Below are 24,642 nucleotides of genomic sequence, written 5' to 3'. Positions count from 1 at the left end.
ATTTCCTTTAGCAATTAAAGTTTGGTATTGGCAAAATTATTAATAATTGGAAAGGAAAATTTAACTAGCCACCCCAAACTCAATTACTGACGATTGTGACTTCTGTCAGCGCGTGCGTAGTGTCTATTCTCCACCATCAAGCTGGGGAAATTTCCGAGTCTTCGCCTAGGTTTGGGCTGGCCAAATTACATTAGAGGGCTATCCTCGACGGAACTCAAAGGTACTGCCACCAGCGTGTCTTTAAAAGGGCGAATTCTCTGAGGGCAGGACAGCACTGAAAGATGTTTGTTTCTGTCACTGCAAGAGGCCTGCTATGGATTTTTTAATCGTTTTATAAAGCATTGATCTGTTGATTTGGCGTATTAGGCGGATTTGTTGGACCCTCCAGCAAAGTAGCTTGTCCCAAGGACACATGCAGCATTACATAGGGTAAGGGTCTCCGTACGTCACAAGCTTAGGGCTTGTATGACAGGGGAAAAGATTCGCGGCACCTGTAAGTCGATGCAGTTGAATACACAGTGAAATGTGCAACATATACAGACTTAGAGACAGTTATGAGAACAACCAATTTAGTGATACATTAGATGTAGCCTAGGTACACTTTATACAGGCTGATACATGTGCGTGTTTTCCATTAGAGAGCATATATCATTCATGAACACTATTCTGTTTTTAAAAAATGCCTTTTTCCGCTTTCAAATGCTATAAGAGTCACTATTGTAAGACTTGGCTCACTGTCCGCTTTATAGACACAACGACATGAAATGAAATATGAGCACGAAAACAATATTTCACATTTCTTAGCTTACACTTTAATTCCCACAAGTTGTAATTTCATAACTCTAGTGGTAATTCCGCTGTTGCTTTACAAAGTTGAACGGCAAACTAATATCATGGTATAGGCAAAACATATCATGTCGTGTCGGTTCACAGAACAAGCTGATGTTGCGTTGTTTCAGTACATACAGTTTGATATTTACACCGAGTGACATGCACTTAAACCCATAAAGCTCCCATACCATAGGTCAGATCAAATGTATTTTTCATTTAGCACCCAATGATACAGCGCTGTGCCTCAGTGCAGTTGTTCAGGCTATTAGTGCTCCCCTCTTTTTTGGTGTCCAGTAATAGATCCATTGTCGCGTTTCCGGTCGTCACCATTTGTCAAAGATCGGTCACTGCGGGCAGTTTGTGGGAGGGCGCCTTTAGTTGAGTCTTTAACTAACCTATCTATTCCATTTACAGTACGTGTGAATACGTATTCAGTGCGGTACTTCCTGTGGGACTTTACGGTCACTCACGACGTTTAGAAAACCTAAGGTTTTGTGATAAGAAATAGCAGGATAGTTTACTCTCTGAATGATTGACTGATTGATTAACTTGTGGCTTGCTTTCATTCGATGTAACTTTCTGGTTTATTTATTGAAAATGTATAACATTTATATATACCTTTTATAAGATGTCAGGCTTGTAACTGAGCATTACAGTTGTAATGAAGAATTGAACTTATACACCTCTAATTCATAAATATCCATTAATGTCAGTATTTGTGTCATCATCCTTCTTACTCAGTAAATAAGCTTGATATTGTTATATTTTGACGTGTCTAGCATTTCTACTACAGTTCCCCTTGTACATAAATAAGGTCAAAACTCTATTAATCCTATGAAAATGGCACGTTAAATTCAGCGTCCGTTCATTTCTGGGCGGAGCGTATATAAGGTCTCGTCTTTTCTCGTTATATGAGAAATAACGCGTGATTTGTGTGTGTGTGTGTATTTTCAGTATATTGAGGTCAATTCGCTTGACATTTTGCACACACGCGAGCTCTATATTATTTCCTTGTCAATTAGAATTACAACCCGAGACTGTAGTCTGACAGCTGTAGTTTGATATAGCCTCACACCTACAAACAATAACCTGAGTTTACATGGGCTAGCTCCAAGGCACGATTTACTTATATCGGATATACCTACAATTTGAAATGTAAGACATTTCCGGACGCTCTGTAGCTAAAATGAAAACAGCCAATAGCACGCGCTGTTAGTTTTTCTGAAGGAAACTGATCCTAACCGCCATTCAAAACAGGTGATACAAACCATGGGCTCAGACAACTTTAAGTGCTATAGGCTTGTAATATCTTGTTTTTGTGATTAATTTTCGTAGTATATATAATAAAGCTGGTGCGTAATTCGTGTATCAAACCGGAAACTATTTTCTGTTTTCTCATTTCATATATATATAGCCAAGACAATGCCGTTTAAAAATAGATACCTTAACTTTTGCAAAAGTAGAGAAAATACATAGAAAGGAAATACAGAGAACAAATACATAGTCAGGGAATACAGAGAACAAATACATAGTAAGATTTGTATTTATCTAAACCCTGATAAAGAAGAAACAGCAGGTGTGCGCGGCGATGCGTTCCTTATACCACAATATGTACAGACCAAGAAACCACTTAAAGTTCGGCATCGGCATTTTTTCCCACTCCAACTTGGAAGAACAAAGTACCCAAAGACATACAATCAGGGTAGGCTTATATGCCAAAATGTGATGGGTGGTCTATTGATAATTAATTAAAAGCGCATAAATCATTTTCATTTTAGCCAGGGGCTGAGCGAATAGAGCGATCAAGTATAATCTGACAGGGTTGTTCGGTGCACAAGTCTCTATCTGTAGCATATTAATTTGTGGCTAATTCCTGTAAAGCGTAGCTGTCCGTTGTGAGGTAGCGAGTTCGAATCCAGTTCTGGCTACTTCAGTTGCGACTTAACTTATGAAGTTTATCAGGTGCCTGGCAAAGGGGGGGGGGGGGGTTCTTCCTCTCATAAAACTAACCTTTGTAACAGTGAGCACATCCTGAAGCCCAGCCTAAGTAATTCAAATCCATAAATGAAAACGGTTTAAAAGTAAGACTGTGTATGTCAGTAAAGAATTTCGACGTGGTTTAAAGCAAGTTATAAAACATGCCAAGCCAAATACAAATATAAAGGCCGGGACATCAGTGTTTTTTGTTATGATATTTCAAATTTTCTTCCACCGTTAACGTGTCTGCTGCATTAAACACACCATGGTTAAACGAAGTGACGTAACACAGTAAGATTACATAACAATACGTCTCGACTGACGACTTTCGTACATTTGGTGTTGCCTAGACTCGACCATATTTTTAATGTACGTTGCCAAGAGACCACACGAAGATATTAGAAGAAATGAGTGACATATTGATAATTTCCAATTTTCGCCCGGCCATAACAGCCCAGTTGAAACGACTTCGTGATAATGGCGTCGTTATTTTCGTAGTCCAACACAGTACAATTTTATGATGGGATGTGCTGAGATTTGGTTCTGCGAACGTAAAACTAATGACGCGGATAAAGCATGTGTGCAATAACATCATAATGACACCAGTTATCGCTATGGCTTCGTCATCGTCATCAAGTCACCACAAAACACAAGATAGCCTTAACATAATAAAAGATCTGTAGCTTAGCCATCAAAACCAGAACAACGGTGACAGTGGGTAATTGATAAATGGTCACGCGTAACTATTGAAATACGGCCTCTTACTTACCTCACTTACGATTTATTATAACTGTTCATGTAAATGGCAAAACACAAGTTCGCATTGCAAATCATACTTGGCGAGCATTTTTCTTCTTCTTCTTTTTTTTTTGTCGTTTTGTTTTTTTTTTCTTCTGCGGGCAAAACGCTGGGGTAATTTGTGTGTGGTCAGTTTTATCGATCTAACTCTCAATGCTGACAAACTTTATTGATCTCTACTTAAATTGTGGACTCGTGCATATAATTAAATTGTTTATCACTTAGACCGTGCCATGCAAGGGAAACAAAGCACGACTGTCCCATCTGACCTCCTGGTATCATTTACGTTTGACATTTACAACTCTGTTCAATTGACACTATTTTTTTTCTAGATTTTCGTAAAACTTTATGTCTCGCACAATCCAATATACTACTAAAACTTACACTTGTTTACTTCTCATATATAGCGACTTCCTCTCAGCTGAAAAATATTTTTGCGCGATTAGGGGCGAAAAAGCCCGTCTGCCTTCGGGCTCAAAGCTTTCCGAACAAAGCTCACGACTGTGGCTCTGCTGGCAAGCCGTGGGACGCCGAGAGAGGTGGTCCATGTTCGAATGCCTCGGGGGGCCAACTTGAAGTTGATAGAATTACCGGTATCTCCTCGACGTCGTCAGAATATATAACCTAGTTCTAATCAGGGTGATTTGCTGCTTCGACCTTAATCATCAAAGCCTATTCAGCGTGATCCTCGCACGCAGCTGATACAGAAAAATCAGCCAGTGGACTGGTGGAGACTTTTTTGTTTGTCTCGATCACATGTTTTTCTTTCAATTTTGTTTATTTGTTTAGTTCGTGTTGAAAGATTTGTTCCAATTTTTTTTGTGTCGTTTACGACGTGGGTGAGGTTTATTGGGGGAGGAAACCACAGTGCCTGGAGTGCACAACCACCGACCTTTGTTACTTATATGATGGCGATCAGGTTTATTGGTGGACGAAACCACAGTGCCTGGAGTATACAACGAACGACGTCTGTCACTAATATGATGGCGGTCAGTTTTATTTGGGGAGGAAACCAGAGTGCCTGGAGTATACAGCCACCGACCTTTGTCACTTATATGATGGCGATCAGGTTTATTTGGGGAGGAAACCAGAGTGCCTGGAGTATACAACCACCGACCTTTGTCACTTATATGATGGCGATCAGGTTTATTGGTGGAGGAAACCACAGTGATGTGGAGTATACAACAAACGACGTTTGTCACTAATATGATGGCGGTCAGGTTTATTTGGGGAGGAAACCAGAGTGCCTGGAGTATACAACCACCGACCTTTGTCACTTATATGATGGCGGTCAGGTTTATTGGTGGAGGAAACCAGAGTGCCTGGAGTATACAACCGCCGATCTTTGGTACTTATATGATGGCGATCAGGTTTAGTTGGGGAGGAAACCAGAGTGCCTGGAGTATACAACCACCGACCTTTTTCACTAATATGATAGCGGTCAGGTTTATTTGGGGAGGACATCAGGGTGTCTGGAGTATACAACCACCGACCTTTGTCACTTATATGATGGCGGTCAGGTTTATTGGGGGAGGAAACCAGAGTGCCTGGAGTATACAACCACCGACCTTTGTCACTTATATGATGGCGGTCAGGTTTATTTGGGGAGGAAACCAGAGTGCCTGGAGCATACAACCATAGACCTTTGTCACTAATATGATGGCGGTCAGGTTTATTGGGGGAGGAAACCAGTTCCTGGGATGTCAGGCATATATATACTCCTGAATCTGAGACTTCCTTGGTCAGAGATAGTTCGGTCGTAACAAGTGCAACGCTTTACATCACTAAGCCAGCTCAAACCCAGCAATAGATCAAGAGATTGCGTTCTATGGGTGCAGAGACAGTCGATGGTCGTGGGTTTCCCCTAGCTCTGCCCGGGTGCCTTGCGTCATAATTCTGCGTCATAATTCTTATCTAATATTATTATTATTATTATTATTATTATTATTATTATTATTATTATTCTAGAGTGCCTGGTTGCGTAAAACGTCAATGGAATGCACAAAATAAATAAACGGGTAAAGAGGAAATAAAATGAAAACCTAACAGTAATGTTTCAAGAACAGCAAAATCTAGATTCGCCAAAAATAAAAAAATGGAAATTTTATCCAGGGAAATGTTATAGAAGAATTGTTCCTGTAGAATACTCTATATGTATACTTTAATTCGTATCGTGAATAAATTTGTTTTCACTACTCTCTGAACGAAATAATCCTGTTTTGGTCATGAAATATGACCCTGATGGGCTTCAAGTATTTTCATTGGCTCAGGCTGCTACTTCAGAAGTCCATCATGTGTAGGGAAGAAATAACATTGCACAATTGAATCCATTCAGGACAAACATTAGACTTGTAAAGTGCCCATTTTTAAAAGCAACAATATTGGTTCAGAAAGAACATGGATTGTCTCCATAGTTTTTTTGGCTTGTTAAGTACCAGGTCTAAATCAATGATTATTGAGGTGTAAGACATTACCAATCCAATTGACATGTTATTCGACAAGAACGAAAACAAGCGAAGAGAGAGAAAGGGAGGCTTTGGATAGAAGCGAGAACTTAAGAAAACAGTTTGAGTTGAGCTTTAAGTATTGGTTGGGGCGACTGGGCTTGTCCTCGAATGTGGATGCGGAAACATGTAAAGAGGAAGCGTAATCCCCACGATGTCTTCCCAGTGTCAATTGGCCAAACCGAGTCTTCTTATTCCACCGGGTCGTCGCACCATAACAATTGTAATGGGTTATGTGATCAGAAAACATTGACGCTCATCAGCCGAAGACGGTGTGCACACAGAATAATACAAGCGCATCCTCCTCCCGCCCCCAAAAAGGAAAAATGTCCTAAAATCAGTCCTTAAAGGCACGAAATGCACACATGAGTTTTGTCTCAGGGTTTGACTTTTTTCTTCCGTCTTATCGAAAGGCATTTTCGTCCGGGGCACGGTCAATTTTGACGATTGCTCGAAAACCCCTGTTCTTGTACACAAACTAGCTGGTGTAGAATAATTGTTAAAACTAGAGGCTTGAATTAGTGTATTTCTATTAATCTTTGGACTTTTCTATCTCCTTTCTCTTTCCCAAATAACCCGCCAGCATGCAGAGTCAGGCGGCGAGTGCCGGCAGCTCAAACAACGTGGACTGCTGCATGTATTACGTCTGAATGGCGAGTGACAATGCATGAAATCAACACAGCCCAAAGAGACAGGTTGGAAAATTGATTGGAAGAGCAGTCGAGCAAAACGAAGATGGGCGAAGAGCGGTAAGACTTCCAGAAAGGGTTCAGACTCGGGGATCAGGGTAAAGCGCCTGACAGGATAGGGTTAACGTAATGGGGTGTCGCGAGCCGTTAGGGCTGACTCACGAAATCGGGAACTGTGTCCCGAAACGAAACGGAAGTGCGCTCGATGACCTTTGGCTCTGGTATAATCTCAAACCAAATTCTAGCCCGGCCAGCCTGTGGGAGTACTTGACACCACGCGTGAGTCGGCATTCTTAACTAATTTAGTCTGTTACATAATTGTTTTATTGGAATAAGGTAACCTAAGGTGGCTACACAGAAGACCGATTACGCCATTGCACAGCTCATTCCCCCTCTCGATCGTAATCTGCCGTCAAATTTTGACAAAAGTGAAATAAATCAACGGGCAAACTCAAATCCTCATTGTGGCAAATTACACACTTTCCTTCAGTTATAAGACAGTTTGATGACCTTAATTGTGTTCCGACTTAGACCATTGGCTTTTTACGAGTTTTAGGCATTTGCCAAGATCGTTTTTTCTCGCTGAGTACAGCAAGGCAATCGCCATTAATTTTCCTCTGCACAAATTGAATTATATTGAGATGAAACCAATCACATAGTTAAGCTAAGCAGTGTATATATGTTGATAATCTACTAAACCCTCATCGTTTCCCAAGCCAGTGTGATCTTATCGCTGGGAAACATCGGAGATGCCAATGTCTTAAGGCGCAATAAATAGCCGGTGAATTAGGCGCGAAATTCACAAGCTTCAATGAATACAGTTTCTTCTCAACGTTTTTCTGTTCACACGCCACTTACCACCAATAACATCTATTCATTCGCGGATGTATTTAATGTTTAACTGATTGAATTGATTCATGGATTGATTGACATATTAATCAGTTTTTTCACCAATCACTCTTTAATATCGCAATTCATGTGTTCGACATTTATACATGTGCCAGCATTTCATTTAATTCAGCTCGCCTAAGAAATAGTCATTAAGTATTAGCAATTTCCGTAATCTAAGAACGTTTTGGACGTTTTTTATTTTCTCTGATTAAGAATGTTAGACTTTGTTTTCAACTCTAATCATGTGTTTATAGAAAAGGGCACTGACGACTGTGCCACACATATAAACAAAAGGAAACAGTGGTAGATATCTTATCTAAATGTTTTTTTTTATCTCTTATCTAAAAGATTTTCTGGCCTCAGTTTCACACTAATTCATGCACAGTATCAAGTGACGATTATGAAGATTATGGAAGGCGTTGTCAAGGATACATTAAACACATATTCTTGGAACTGTTAGAGAAAGATGTGTATATCCTATATCGCACTGTTACATTTTTTGTTTTATTTAATGTGATATATATATCACATATATATATATATATATATATATATATATATATATATATATATATATATATATATATATATATATATAATTCTTTATTTATAAGGCATATATTTCTTTTCAAAACTCCGTTTAAAAATAAAAATATGCATGCTTGCACTGTCCTATGCGTAAACGCCTGCTTGGATAATGCGATGTAACAGATCAAAGCGAACCACATTACAGTATGGTGTAGTATACCTGCAATTTTGGTGTGACCTTAAATGATATGAAGAAATAGACGTTTTAATATCCTCAGATTTAGACTGACTTATATGCCACGTAAACCCTGGACTGAAAGACCTTTATATAATGACTACTAACAAAGTAACCTGTAAGTCACTTGTTTATTTTTTTTTAAATAAGCTCTTTGAAAAATGAACTCATACAACTAAACATTTCTTTGATATGCTTGGTTCAAAATGTTTCTAAAGTGAGATCCATTTAAAGTACAAATGAACGACCCCATGACACGGAAGTTTCTGCTTTCCAGATTTTCACAACTGGATAATTCAGTTTTTCATCTTTTGTTTTTCAACAGTTGCTGTTCGTGTGTCTCGGATAACTTAGATTCATACCTCCAAGAGTTTGGTATAGGCTATAAGGTTTAACCATTTCTATTTGCACACTAAGCTAAAGTGTTAGAACTCTTCCAACGGGAGCCTTAGCAGTGATAAAGGGGGGAGGTAAGCGAATTAAGGGGTGATAAATAGGACAGGGGAAAAGAATGCTCCAAGGCGATTTGCATATTAGCTAATGGCTAGCATATGGGTTCACAAATTGAGGTTTGCTGTAAATGGCCTGTGGTATGTGACAAAGCAGTTTGTACCCAAAAACAAGCTGTTGTCGTGGCACCTTTTCCTTGCCGTTAATTTGCATATAAACGTGGCGATCTCGTTGCTAATGGGCTTTTGGTATCTAATCGCTCCCCAAGGAACAAGGCATTGACCGCAGTCAAGCGCCTCTCCAGTACTTCTATAGTTACCGAAATTAAAATATTTCTTGAAAAAAAAAATGGTCTAAAATGAGAACATATTTCGGTCTCTAATATTCTCGCTCAACCCCGTCTAACTCTGACTCGGTCTCCCATCGCTATTATTTTATCGTCATATTTCAGTTCGGTCCTGTCCAAAAAACCAGCCCGATTGTTCCACAAGGAATTGGTGTGTTCAGTAGTTAGTAATTGCGGAGCCCTCAAAGCGGCTGTATGAGGCCCTCTCAAGATTTCCTTCTGCATGTGACATGGCTAATTTAAAGTCAGGGCTTGGGTGTTAAGAGCGCTTACAGTTGAATTCATTCCATTGGCATTGGGACATTTTCCGCCAACTAGCATTGCATGCTAAAGCGCCATTTTTGTCTTTCCTCTGACATGTGGAAATAGCTTGTCACCATTGCCTGAAAGAGTCGGCCATGCGCAGGCCTCCCGAGGGCCTGTGCCCAAGCCTACTCTGCGCCTTCGGGGTGGGAACAGCGCAATTAACACTGCGTGCCCCAACCATGGACGTTGTGAGAAGTCCGCTCTCTGGAGGTTTTTCTTCGTGTGAAAGAACTCGAAATCATTTTCTTGTTCGAATCGAGGCGTTAGGTCGTCACAAAGTCCTGACATAGAAGAAACGTGAGTTGTTCACAAGAGTCGGTTTATATCCAGAGTTTAGTTGAACTTAACTGGGCTACAGAATAGCCGGTTGTGGGAAGGCCTGTGTTCTCTCTAAACATACACACAAACCTCCTCCCCCCTAGAAACTTCAATCACCGGAGTGTTGCCATCTTCCCAGAACGGACAACCCATTGCCCATGCGATCAGCAGGTCTCATATATCCCAAGCCGGGACCTCGACTTGCTCTTTGTCCTCATATACCTATATCTCGAGGATTAAGTACATTGAGAGAGGCCTATCAGTTTACACACACCCGTGTGTCTTGGAGAATTTAGCTGATACGGTCAGTGACCACCTGACAATCCTGACGGCCCTAAATTTCTCGACTGAATTAAATTTGACCTTTGATCGTCGATCACTTACGCAATCACCTTTGTATCTACCTTTCTTCACTTGGCACCTTTTACATCATTTTCCAATTATCGAAAGGGAAACACAACGTTCCTTTAGACACGACAGCGGACCGTGTGAAATGACAAGAAACGACTCTAATCTCAAAGTCAAGGCGTCGAACGGTTTGTCAAGTGGCTGTTGAGAGAAATGACTTTGTAACGTTTCTGCGAATGGAGCGATATAGTCGAATCTTCTACTTGATGTCCTTTATTCAGTATCAATTCTGAGAGGATAAAGACTGTGAAAGCCATTTAGTGTTTTGGGTAACGAGGCATACAAAGATCGTCAACTTTGGTCATTGCAGGTAGCCATTATGCAACAACAGCGTGGGGAAACTTTAAAAGCTAATGTTTGAGATTTACGACAGATTAAGAACTTGGAAGTAAATTATCGCACAGAGGGACACAGCTGGAAGAGATGAATGGCTCAAATGCACTTTAAAGGCTTTAAAATAGAAAACTGGTTTTTACAAGAGACCTGTGGCCAGTCAAATAAAGAACTTTTAAATCACAATTTAAAATCTCTCATTGCACTTGTCTGGCATTATTTTAACAGTGAAAAACATTTCATCAAAATCATTAAAATACCTGTATCTTGATAATTAAACCCAAACAACGCCTCCCTTTCTTCATTGCCCCCATTAGTTAATCTCAATTTAATTAGGCATATCTGTCGAACACAGAACCAATGTGCTCGAAAGTGATATCGGAAATGGCCACTGCGTAATTTACTCTCCCCCTAGGCAACTTGAAACCAACCTTACTTTTACCGGTAACAAAATCTTCTTGACTGAAGAAAATACGCTGCATTCAGGTATAACTTGTCACTGTATCATTTTCTAAAGATGAGGTCACCGTTATAAGTTTGAGAATATGATTAGTCACCGCCTTATTGAATGTTTTGATGATGTTTTTCTCCATCTCATGATATTGTTTTTATTGCAGATATTGATTTTCGTGTGATAATTTTGATTTTCTTTGTAAGGTGGTAGGTAAAGCATGGCTATATGGAGTGAATTGATGGACGACAGAATACATAAAGACATCAACAGAATGAATGATTGAATTATGTAACACGCCGAACTCAGGGCTGAATTAATCGAAAGAGTTTCAAATCAAATACAGGTACGGTAGTTCAACCGGCAAATTAATGAATTATTTGCATCATTCATTCACTCTTTTTCCCCCCATAATTGTATTTTTACGGCAGACAAAGCCATATCTTTTTTAATTGGCTGTTTATAACCCACTGGTAAATCAACTAGTTTAAGAGTGGAGAGATCAAGTATAGTAACACTGTTTATGAGTTTGTTAAGTGGTATCAGCCTGATTGTAAGGGGGTTAACATTAGAGTATAATGTATATGATTAAGCTCAAAAGTTAGAAAAATTTGGAGCTTAAATCTGTAAAAAGAGTCAGTTCAGTTACTTGGTTCACAGACTATATACGATTGGCTTTCCCGATCTTAATCCGAGCTCGTATATATACGGATCCTCATGCATTCAAGATTAAAGATTTTTAATCTGCTGCTTGATAAGAAATTGAATCACTGGATGATAAGGTCTAGCCACTGGATACGATAGAAAAGCAACGAACTACTGGTCTTCCAGTAAAACATTCATTAAAGACATTATTTTAAATCAAGCTTGAAGCTGTAACAGCATTATACAATGACAATTAATTTGTTAATAAGATTGTGATGTACGTCAGTCAAACGCGGAGACAAAACAAAAGCGATCACTGGCCTGCGTATAATGAACTTCTTGTCAGGAGTAATTGGGCCTTTAAAGTTAAGACAAATCACCTAGATTCCTTTGAAAATGCCGACAAAAACTGATGGATCAGTTGATCGGTGCGCCACCTACATAGATGACAGCTGTGCTCGCGAACATATAAACGATGTCAGCACATCAAGTGCTTCTCTTTCGTCAGCTTCCTTTCTCTCTCAGTGGAGCGCATGCGTCACTGCGTGGAATAGTTTTGAAGGTTAATATCTATTCAATGTCACCTCCGTCGCCATGTGACTGAGGCCTGTGCTCTCGGCACAACGCTGGCACAGCAACCTCTTGGTGAATACGCGGGAAAACCGTCTGCCATGCTCGGAGGAAGGCTCCGATAGGCCCCGCCAGGAATTAGCAAACTATCACTTTGCCTAAGTTCATTTACTTGTAAGACACACCTTAAATTAGATTACAAGTGGCCCATGTGACCTCTGCCGCTTCACTTCATATATATTTCATATTGCCTTGGAGAATTGCTAACTCCTCGTTGCGAAGAACACTTCACTATTGCTTTGCATGGCTCCCCATGTCACTTGCGTTGTTTTCCACATTGCCGCCATTTAAATACATGTATTGCGCTCAGACTGTTTCACATATTTGCTGTTAATCTTTAAAAGGAAGCAATGCACTAGGTATTAGAGTGTGGTTCCATTCACCAAGCCCTTTTTACAAAACATCGCATTCTATTAACTTCATACTGGAGTATAAAGATCGTTTACACAATGTTCAGCATGCAGTCCCACATCACTTACTCATTAACAGAGTGTTCCGTTTCAAACAGTTTACAAAGTTTCAAAGGCAAGAGACATATTACATGATAGTGTAACACTCGACATTGAATTGTAGGATATGTTTTAGAGAGGTATAGACTGAGTTAAGGTCATATAGCACAAATTAAAGACTCATTTTAAATGTCTTTGACACATGCCCGATATAACCTGTTTGTTATGACGTGGCTACAATTCTGTTCTCCTTGACCAAAGAAATCGAGCGTTCTTCTCTTATCACATATATTGTAATAATGTTTGCCGAAGAGCATTTCAAACATCAGATGAATCAGTTAATCAATCAATCAATCAAGTGACCAATCAACCAATCTTTCTCAATGAGCCGCGGTATAGCAAAGTTTTCCACATGATGCATGACGACGTAGTATAAAACAGCTTTATGACAAAGACCAAAATGCCGGGAAAGCCTCCGCAAACAGCCATGGTCATCATCCATGTAGAACGGATTGCAATGGGTTTATCTTGTTATTTTGGTCAATAAACATATTAAATACTGAATGTAGCCAATTTTAAGTACATCATATATGTATCTCTATTCCGCTGTTCCGATTTTTCCGATTTATTTTTGTATTTACATTATTCGCTATTTCATTCTTTATTATTTTCCTGCGTCCTTTTTTCAGAATTTTTGAAAAGTTATTAATAAATTAATATCTAGGTTAGATCTCTGCTGATGAGCATCCCTTTAATTGTTTTGTATTATAAGATTAGACCTGCTCACCTATTTCACCGTGGCTTATAACTAAATAGTACACGGTCTAATTTTACCTATTTTACGATACTAACTTAGTTTTATAAGTGAGTACTTAACTGGCGATGGATCCAGTCAGTGCTATATATTTACAGTGCGTGAAATATAGGTGCATACGTAAAGCAGAGGTGATGATCAAGACAAGTCGGGAAGGCAGACAAATTGTCAGAGCGGGATAGTGCATTCGCTCAGTCCGTAAGTCTGTTAGTAGGTTAAATGTAACACCTGCCAATCATATAACGTAAATCATTGAGTCGAACTTTACTTGTTTACCTGACAGTTTGTCCGGACCGTCATTGTGCTAGTCATTCGATATCTGTGACTCATATCGTAAGTCGGTAAATCGATCTTTACCAGATAATGTGACAATCATTTAGTTCTTCACTTAGTCAGTATGTCATTTAGGCAGATATTCATATACAACGGGTTTGTGCTTTACTTACTTTTTCAGTTCACGAGTCCGTTATGCACTAGTTCTGTCAGTATCTTAACCTATATATAAATCTCACATTTCACATAGTTATTTGGTCAGTGAACGGTGTATCAGTTTGTGATTGTGTGTGTGTGTGTGTGTGTGTGTGTGTGTGTGTGTGTGTGTGTGTGTGTGTGTGTGTGTGTGTGTGTGTGTGTGTGTATGTTTTTTGTTTTGTTTTGTTTTTTGTCTGTTTGACAGGCGGCAAGTTCGTAGGTCATTAAGTCGCGGAAACATGAATCAGTTAGTCATTTTATGATACAATCCGCTATGACTCATCTGGTTAAGGTGGTATAGCTCGCTCTTGACCAGAGACGTTGTGAGTTCGAATCCAGGTCATTCTGGGTCGGCTCCGGCTTTAAGTCAAGAGGTATGTCACGTACTTGACAAAGGGCGGTAGTTTAATCCGAAAACTCCAGGTCCGTCTTATTGAGTTCAACTTACCAGTCAAATAAATTTACAAATGGGTGATTAAAAAAAACAGCCAGTCTGTTTATCAGCCGATCATTCGCCTTGTCAGCCAGTCCGTCTACACGCTCACAATTCATTCAGTCGTATGACTTAAGCAGCCAATCAGTTAGTGAAGCAGTCAATGAATCAGTCAGTCATCCAGTATATATAGGATTTAGGCGCCAGACTCTCTTTGATGGCTTTGCATTGCAGCCTCTCAGGGGATTACAGAAAACAAAAAATTAAGAGGAATGACAGAACATCAATTTATCGTCGCAGAATTACGCTAGTTTTGGATATTTATACTATTTTATCAAGATTTTCCACGAATGATTACGTATGCATTGTACACTCAAAAAAGTAATCTCTTAATTTTACAACAATATCTGTTGTCTGAGTGATGCTAGAATGTATTCTGCTAATGCAGCAGATTGTTGTGTTAAAAATAAAACACTTATTCCATATTTCAACGTAAAGATTCTTTAGACTAACAAGATATTATGTTGAATATGACAGAATATTATGTTAATAAAAACAGAATAATTTCTAGCATCACTCAGACAAAAACAGATTACTTTTTTAAGTGGACATGTATAGATTATGTTCGTTTTTCTTTCCTCAGAGATATTTCAAACTTTGTGTAAACGTTAATCCCAGGTCAGGTTGAGGATAGCCACCAATCTCTTCCAAGCGTGGTCAAATAAAACCAGACAAACCCTGATAATACAATCTGGCAACCAAATCCATAAATTATTGCAGACAATTTACTGCCGACACATGCGAAATTGCCCCCTGCGAATAGCCAGGGCTATTCTTCATCCACGGGTAAGCAATGTGGACGTGAAAGAATTAGAGACTGATCGGGCACTTATCATTTTCCGTTATAACTTGATAATAACCAGAACAACCCTGTGTAGAATCGCATGCACCAAATCCCGACAAATTTGTAATAATTTATTCCCTAGGCGTACCTGTGTAGATTGTACGATGGTGGCCCTTCTAACCCCGCTCTTTTAGTAACCACAAATTTACTTATAAACCTGCCACGTTGACCCTCCTGAGAGACTACGGAAGACAAATGGCAAATTTGTTTTACTGCTGTTGGTTATAATTGATAAACTCCTGCAAAGACAGCCATATCTGTAGGAACTCTACCGGCCTTGCTGGGTAATTATTTATCTGTGTCCGGTACACATTAATTTCAAAATTCCTTTGAGAAATTCATACATATTATCATTACCGATCTAAAAGTTCTTTATATATGTATAAGAAAAAATTTAAATAAAAAAATCGAATAAGACATTTTTATATACCAGATTTCAATTAAAAAAAATTACGACACATATATGGTCTTACAACCCATATGTTTAATCCTGAAGTAAATACTCTATAGTGTCGTTCTTCAATAGAAATCAAGAAAGACTTTTTAGGGGTACAGCTAACTTTTTGGTCTGTGTATTTCCCCCGTGTCTAACTGCTTAATGTGTTAAAGACGATGTCTACAGCTGTTTAAATTTGACGATGACGTCATATTTATGATTGGCAAACAGAATTGGCGAAATACAACTCTAATATTCTTTTATCTCAGGTACACACACGTTATGTAATTCATGACTTCATTAACATGTATTAACCATGGGCTGGTTTACCGAACTTGATTTTATCGTGGTAATTGATTGGTTTCATCGATGATGTGTGCTTATTAACCTGCTTTTGCGCGCTTTGTTGTCCATAAGAATTAACAATTGGCCATGAGGCCGGCCCACACTCGATAGACATTGTGACAAGAATGACAAATTTAACGTAATTAAGGCATCTTTTATTGAATCGATGTTCTCAGTGTATTTAGACAAGCCGACGAGATACATTTTGCACACCTGGTTCGCAAAGACGCGCAGATCATTAGCGGCTAATTGGAAACGTATGACATCTAATCGTTACGAAGTTCGAGGTGCCTAACTTAGATAGTGTACTCAACGTGACCAAATAGCCCACTCTCGAAGTGTAGGACGGATAATATCTTATACCCGAGTTTACACGGCTGGCCCCTCCTTTTGATGTTGCCGGCACGATATTTGATCTTCAAAGATCTTACCTTAGTCTCTGGCCTGGTCGGAGGACATAAAAGCACACGCTATATTTCCGACGAACAAACCTTATTTCACGTTTGTGGAATTAAGGTAGAACCTCAAAAGAATTTTAAAGGTTGTTGGTCTTGTCGGCATTGTTGGTTCGCGGGATATGTTTTATACAGAACGATTTGTACGACAATTATATGTTTATCATCGTTACATGTAATGTATCGTGAGGGCCTTTTCACCAAATGCTGCCCTGCTGTTGTTGCTGCGCCCTTTCTAGCTACTTCCGGTACCAATATCTTCCTACGCTTATCGAATGAATACAGTTAACAAGCATCTCATGCCCAGCTGTAGGCCTATCATATACATTTGTACGCTTCGATTGGCTGCCTTGACCGCGGCATTTTGTAGGTTTGTCAGGAACATGGAGAAATTTTCGTTATCTCTAATCCCATAAATAAATCAACAATTATTTTTAATCGGTAGTAAAAAATTCTGCACAATCTCATCAACTCGCTTGTGACAAGTATTCTCTTAGTAGACATGCACCGAGTCCAAGCCAGATTAAGCCCTATGAGGGCGGTATTATGAGAATTTCTGCAAGGATGCGACCACAAAATTTTTTGTCTCAAGGCACTCCACCACAGAACTTATAATGGACTTATCCCGCACCAATGTAGGCCTATTTTTATTTTCTTTTCAAAAAAATGAAAAAGAAGAATCTAACCCAAAACCAGTTATCATTTGATGTGATGCACATGGTCTCGACACATTTTATTTCCTGTATATTTTATATACATCAAACGTCAAGGCTGCACAGATTACTTATATGTTCATGTAGACGGTCACCGGTGGCATTTTTGTCGGCGCATCAATCCCGTGAACAGTACATAACTGAGCCCAGGGCAGGGTATTTCTGGGTCAGTGTGGCTCATCAGATTTTTTCCATTCAGCTGTTATGTTTGTAATGTCTATATAAGACTAGTGTTAAGACGTTTGACAATGGGGATCATACCGAGTCGAGCCCCATTGAAGTCTGGCCCCTGTGTACTGACGGTCGCAGATACTGGACTCTCTTGTTTGTACAGCACACACATTATCTTCTGCTGTTCGTCCGAGCACAAGAATTTCTGAAAGGCGAGCTTACTTACACCTATCCTTCACTATGTGGTGGTGTTGACAATGGCTTCCAGTTCGCGTTTACTCAGAGGTGTAAAGATTTTGAGTACACACCAGGCATTCGCCAGCCTGCTGGTGTATGACGGTAAAAAACTTGTATATAGTAGGGAAGGCGTTCTGTGGACAAGGCAGTACCGTGTATTTGTCACTCTCACACAATCTCGCGAGCTCTGAGATCATACGGTACTGTCACAATGACAACGACGTTGGTAATACACACCATAACAGGTAAAGTGAAACGGATGTCAGTGTGGGTGTCTTTATGTCACTACAGTGGCCTACGTCAGATACCTTACAGCGAAAATATATCGCCTCGCGTCTATAACAGTTTTACCTAGAAATACTGTAGATTACTATAAAATTGTGTACATGCAAGTATCACGTGCAGCATGAAAACAAATGATTAAGTTTTGGGTGAAAAGACAGAAATTGTCTTGACCGGAGTTAGACACGTATGTACTTTATCATTTACATGTACTAAATATATGCGAACTATTAATACTATAATATTTACTAATATTCTGATTTTTGTCACCTGCCGGAACTTTTTCATGAGGTCAAATTGTTCTCTATTTCTGTTTACTCTTCTCTTTTAGAGTCTGATAAAGATAACTGAGTCCGGCGAAAACGTAATGAAGTCAGAAAAAAGGAAACGGAACTTCTGCAGGAGGTGTTCGTTTCCCGGTGAACACTTGTCACTCCACTTGACACCTGTCATCAGTACTGGTCATTTTACACCAAGCTGTAGATAGCTGTGACACGGTGGCGAGCAGCTGACGTGCGAACGTCTCCCGATGTAAACTGATGTCGTCAATGACCAGGTGGGTAAACTCGTTCAACATAACCTCTGTGATAAAGTAAAACAATAACACTAATTTGTGTTAAATTATTCCGAATAATTATTACAACAAACCGCATACCGATTATCGTGTCTTTATTCAATGCACCATAATCGACTGTAAAGTTTATTCATTACTCCTAATTTGCATCTGATTTGTTTTCGTAGCGTTGAGTATTTGTATGCAGAGCTGCAAATAAATCATGCTGGCTTTTTAGTATCAAACCTTTGTTTTCTTTTCAACCAGCTGCTGATGGTTGACTGAAACCTATATCGATGTTCTCTAGTTCGCATTCCACCATGATATACTCAATTGTCTGCTTGCAGAGTTCATTGTCCAAAACATAATCGTGACAATATACCGTTTTTATCCGGAAAGAAGTCGTTATTATATATAGTTTGCAAAGAAATTAATTTGTTGACGGGGGTTGATGTAATGCAGTGTCCTAAGGCCAAACAGAAATTAGTGACCTAAGTGAACCGATCACTTGAAATAAATACAAAGATTGTAGTTGGTAAACATATATCGCTGAGTTGGTGCGCGTCACTGAATAGAATGTAGCCGACATAAAACTAAAGCCATCATCATCATCTGGGTAGCGCATGAGGACATCAACAGCGCCGTCCCAACACCTGCCGCTGATGATATCCACAGTGTATATGTCCGGCCCCGTTCCCATCACATTGAACCACATGTTAGAGATTAAGATATCCACAATTTGTCCGACCCCGTTCCCATCACATTGAACCACATGTTAGAGATGACGATATCCACAGTACATATGTCCGGCCCCATTCCCGTCACATTGAACCACATGTTAGAGATGAAGATATCCACAATATGTCCGACCCCATTCCCATCACATTGAACCACATGTTAGAGATGACGATATCCACAGTACATATGTCCGGCCCGGTTCCCATCACATTGAACCACATGTTAGAGATGAAGATATCCACAATTTGTCCGACCCCGTTCCCATCACATTGAACCACATGTTAGAGATGACGATATCCACAGTACATATGTCCGGCCCCATTCCCGTCACATTGAACCACATGTTAGAGATGAAGATATCCACAATATGTCCGACCCCATTCCCATCACATTGAACCACATGTTAGAGATGACGATATCCACAGTACTTATGTCCGGCCCCATTCCCGTCACATTGAACCACATGTTAGAGATGAAGATATCCACAATATGTCCGGCCCCGTTCCCATCACATTGAACCACATGTTAGAGATGAAGATATCCACAGTACATATGTCCGGCCCCGTTCCCAACCCATTGAACCACATGTTACAGATGAAGATATCCACAATCTGTCCGGTCCCGTTCCCATCACATTGAACCACATGTTAGAGATGAAGATATCCACAATCTGTCCGGTCCCGTTCCCATCACATTGAACCACATGTTAGAGATGAAGATATCCACAATATGTCCGACCCCATTCCCATCACATTGAACCACATGTTAGAGATGACGATATCCACAGTACATATGTCCGGCCCCATTCCCGTCACATTGAACCACATGTTAGAGATGAAGATATCCACAATATGTCCGGCCCCGTTCCCATCACATTGAACCACATGTTAGAGATGAAGATATCCACAGTACATATGTCCGGCCCCGTTCCCAACCCATTGAACCACATGTTACAGATGAAGATATTCACAATCTGTCCGGTCCCGTTCCCATCACATTGAACCACATGTTAGAGATGACGATATCCACAATCTGTCCGGTCCCGTTCCCATCACATTGAACCACATGTTAGAGATGACGATATCCACAATATGTCCGACCCCGTTCCCATCACATTGAACCATATGTTAGAGATATCCACACTACGTGCAGAATATTGTGCGGTTCAAAGGTTCTGTGGTAACAATCATAGCAACAAAAAGCTTGGAGATATAATTAAATGTTTAATTCCAAAAGATTTATAAAATGTACAGATATGTGTATTTTATGCAATTCACGTTATACAACAATATGTTTCACCACAGGCACAGTGCCTAATGACTTTTAATACTAATTGCGTACTGCCTAAAGTCACTGTATGATTAGATCTGCTTAATTAAATTGCTTAAATAGTGTTATGTTATGAGCTACTGCTACATATTTCCCCTCAGCTGAATCAGTTAACAGTCACTGGCTTTGAAGTTTGGTATTTCAAAAGAAAATCTGTTAAATTCAAAAGCGAAAAATGATAATTTGAATGGCGAAAGGAATCGGTCTGTTAGCGTACAAAAAAGAACATACAGACAAAAAATATATGTTTTCTCCACGCATTTCATATGAACAACCAAGCTACAGCTCTGAGTAATGGTTTTGCGTTATTGTTATGCAGTAGATTGATTGGTGTTTAACGCCATCAGGAAAAGTTTATTGTGCAGGAAATCGGAAAGCTATCACCTGAAACACCGTTTGCCGCTACCGAAAGAGCGAGAGCTGGATTCGAAAACGCGATCTTATATGTCATGGACCTGGTAGTCGCAACGAGCATTATGTATGTGTGGTTTGGCAACTTTTTGTCCATCGCTGCAAATGTGTGTGGCTCTCCAATCCACACATGAATTCAAAATGCACGCTAGAATAAGGCGCCACAGTGTTCTAGTGGCTAGCGTGCTAACGCAGCATAATTACCCAGGATTGAGTTCAAATCCAGTGCATGCTGGTTTCCTCTCAGTTGACATACGCAGGAAGGCTGGGTGGGTGGAACTAGGAGGTCGCCATTTTCCCAGGTTTCCTTCCATCATAATCCTTTGGCGTCGTATAAATGAAATGTTCTTGAGTACGGCGTAAAGAACCAATCAAATAAATAATTAAGTAAATGTTAGAATGACATTTGAAAAGGACTGAAAAAGGTTTAAAAGATATCTATACATCTTTCTCTGTTCTCCCAATGTTTCTATCACGCTTTCTTTGTCTCCATTCAAATCTTCACTGCATGTGTGAACTACATATCAGTGTGATTAGCAAAAACAAAATCTATATTTATCTGTGCAGCCTGTGTCCACGTCGCTATTATTCACTATACTCGATTGATTGTTCTTGCAATCTTTGTAATAAAGAGAATAGGAGAGTATACAGCTTCTGGGTGCTCATAGCTGTAAAAGTAGGCTGATGTCTATGATCTGTGGCCTTTTCAAAGCGATCAATGATAAAGGTTCAGAGAAAACCTTTTTTCTGTAGTTTTGTTTAGAGATTATCTGGCCTTTTTATCTGTTTAAATGACAGCTGAAATCAATCAGATTCGCCTTGGGTTCGTCTGCTCAAGACCGTGGGAGTTAATCGCCGTATTTTAACCTCCGTTCAGACCTGGATGCCCAACCACGCGTGCATGGGTGAGACACGACATTACTCTAGATTTAGAAAACGCCTACAGTTTGATTCCTTGTCTCATATAGATACTTGTAAACGATTGTTTATACCCCTTCATGCGGTGATATGCCCCAGTTACGTCGCATTCCAGTTGTCCATCAAAACTCCGCCCCCCCCCAACCCCCCCTCCAATTTTTTTAAAAAAGATTGACCATTCGTTGCATATGAGAATCCATAGTTTTCAACGGTTGTTTAACGGAAAACTAATCAGAGACTTCATTTTTATTCTTAAATCGTGTATCAATAATTCATTGATGTATGGAAGTTTCAAAACTATAAAAGACGTTTCCTAATAAAAAAAGAGGTTTCCTTACCTAAAGAAGGTTTCACAAATTCTTCAGTTATTTCGGTTCGTAGCAAAAGAGATATAGGAGGATAGACAAGGAGAAAAAATCGACCAGAAAAAGGGCTAACGTCTTATGATAGGGAGGGAAAGTATGAGATCAAATACGAGTCTTATCTCTGAGCCCTAGAGCAAGACACACGGGACTATCTCAGTCAATGATCTCTTTCTTCCCACGAGAAACTGTGGGACTCTGTACCACTACATTCCTCCAAGCCATTCCCTTAATCAATTTCTGAACTGTGGGTAACTTTAAGGGAGAAGACTTCCTCTATAAATACCTACATGCTTAAAAAAAAGGCTCAATTAAGTTGTCAAGTTTTGACATCCAACTCTTGCCCGACACTCCAAATCCACGTCCGACGCGACAAGGTGCGAGGCCTGTTCAATCCCCAGGGTAATGCTAATTAGTGTATTGGCGGAGGCGCGAATTTTTGTGACTCGTACATTTTAAATCAACGTTCGCGGGGAAATAAATAACGTTCCCCCAAAACAACTAAAAGAATAAAACTACAACAAATGTGTACGCTGTACTTAGAAATCACCATCTACTGTTTACACCTAATTTACAAACGTCAGCCTCAACACGCAGTCTTACTTGAATTCGTCGTGCTTTAGCATTGTTAAAGAAGTGGGCTGCTTGGTAATGACGTAACAACAAAAGAGTGATGACGAAGTATTTTGTTAACGTATTCAGTGAGGTGTAAACCAACTCTCTCTGAATGGACGAAACAAAATAGGACAGTGGAGCTGATACCATCTTTAATTGAGTTGCTTAGCTTCTTATCAAAGAAATTCCAATGGACTAAGCCAAAAGCACGTTAATTATTTTCTTCATGATGAAAACACAACAAATATTCTTTAGTGAATGCTCCGATGAGTCCTTCATTTTTTTCTACATCCAGTTAATCTTACAGTGCAATTAATCAACCGGTTTAATTATATACCAATAAACACCTTGTGTTATAATTATTAGCACAGACACAAGCCTGTCAAATGAATGTAGCCTATTTAATAACAAACAGAAAATACTGGCTTTATTGAGATGGTATCTGTATAACAAGAGCACAATGACCCAGGAGCCTCTCACCAATGCGGTAGCTGAGGATTCAAGTCCATCTCGTGCTGGCTTCGTCTCCAGTCATACGCGGGAATATCTATAAGCAAACCGCCCGTGTTCGTTATAATGCTGGTCGCTGTTGTATAAGTGAAATATTCCCGAGTACGACATGAAACTCCAATCGAACAAACATCTTCTTTTACCACTTTACTAGTAGTTTCAATACATTACTTCTAGTACCAATTTACAAATTGGTCAAGTACATGTTTTCTTGTACCACTTTACTGGTAATAATATTTCCATGTCATATTGTGCACGCATTTGTTTTCGTTATCGTCTTATCACCATTCCAGTAAATGAGTCCTTACACTGTTGGTCACTAGATTTAATCAAATCAGAGAATCAGTATCCATTATAAATCATTGATTAGACCTAATTGGGTATATTAATTAGTCATGTTGGCGCGTGCCACCAGTTGATGTCCACTGGAGGTGTTGGACTACATGAGCGTGTCGAAACATTGTTCATATGAAATGTAAAGATTAATAGTGGTCCATTTTTACAGGCTGTAAGTTTTCTCACCGATTGCTAGGAAGGTGTAGAATGTACAAAGTTGTCATTATTAAAGTTTTAGGTTAGCAAGGGATATAGAATTACGCCGGTAATGCATCCAATACAAACTAGTCCGACGTACACATAATGATCGCTAAACTGAAGACACTCATGGTTCTTCGGTGCAGTTGAATTTCGGTTTGAAAAAAACATCTACCCATGTCAGTCTGAAATTAAGTGCGATGTCGTGTTTGTGGTATTAATACAATATTTCCGGGTTTAGGAAGAGCTGCGATCTCCTAACCTGCAGATGCCCCCAGGCTCTCTGAACAAAAGTTGTATTGTGACATAGGCTTAATAACAGAGCCCCCCTCCCCCACCTACCCTTACCTCCGCTAACCACCTCTCTCTCGCTCTCAGTAATTAAGTATAATTATCCCTAAATTCCACAAAATACACTAAACCTGTCAGGGCGAAACATGCGGGTATTTTCACTAACAAACTTATTGCGTTGTCTAATAAGATCCCTTTCCCAGCATTCCTCAAGGTGAGAGATACTACAAATTGAGTACGGTAGTATATTTCAACGTCTAACGCATCGACCCAATTCCTTAACAGACTTTTTAAAAAGCGCCGAATTCTTTTCCTCTAACAATTTATTTTT

At 39.6% G+C, this 24,642-nt stretch overlaps 1 long non-coding RNA gene across 2 annotated transcripts in view; it reads left to right on the top strand.

Annotated features, from left to right (window-relative positions):
- The window catches only part of LOC135461837 (uncharacterized), a 40,156-nt gene that overhangs the window by 2,641 nt on the left and 12,873 nt on the right, over positions 1–24,642 (top strand). Inside the window, exons 2-3 of one of the 2 annotated variants that reach the window (XR_010443403.1) lie at positions 6,694–6,859; positions 18,382–18,606. This is a non-coding gene — a long non-coding RNA (uncharacterized LOC135461837). The remainder of the gene's footprint in view (positions 1–6,693; positions 6,860–18,381; positions 18,607–24,642) is intronic. The other variant, XR_010443404.1, reaches the window with a different exon arrangement.

Source organism: Liolophura sinensis, chromosome 1, assembly GCF_032854445.1.
Source record: "Liolophura sinensis isolate JHLJ2023 chromosome 1, CUHK_Ljap_v2, whole genome shotgun sequence".
NCBI classification, from domain to species: domain Eukaryota; kingdom Metazoa; phylum Mollusca; class Polyplacophora; order Chitonida; family Chitonidae; genus Liolophura; species Liolophura sinensis.
The sequence above is the reverse complement of the archived record's forward strand: the minus strand, read 5'-3'. Positions and strand labels throughout refer to the sequence as shown.